Source organism: Electrophorus electricus, chromosome 6, assembly GCF_041902795.1.
Source record: "Electrophorus electricus isolate QZ-2024a chromosome 6, ASM4190279v1, whole genome shotgun sequence".
Taxonomy (NCBI): domain Eukaryota; kingdom Metazoa; phylum Chordata; class Actinopteri; order Gymnotiformes; family Gymnotidae; genus Electrophorus; species Electrophorus electricus.
Genome location: NC_137502.1, coordinates 14870001 through 14870355, shown reverse-complemented (window position 1 = coordinate 14870355; position 355 = coordinate 14870001).

Here is a 355-nt window from a genome sequence, read left to right as displayed (position 1 = left end):
ATTTTTACAGGATTGACATGTACAAGAAATGCCCAACTGAGCAAATAAAGTGGCAACATGATGACATTTTATGCTGTCAGGCAGTGGAGCTTTAAGTTACTTGTCATATTAATTTTTGACATGAACTGCAAGTGTCAATAATGTCAGGTTTCATAATGTGCACCTAATAACCACGTTTGCTACTAGGGCAAATCACAAGAGGCAGAGGATCAGATGTTAAAGTGCCTCTGAATGGGACATTTGACACACTTTACAAACTAAGCATTACATCACTTTAACATGGTCACCAAACAAGGACACAGCCTAGTCAAACCTGTACTGAGCCCAACCTTAAAGCTAGTAAGGGCTCGAACAC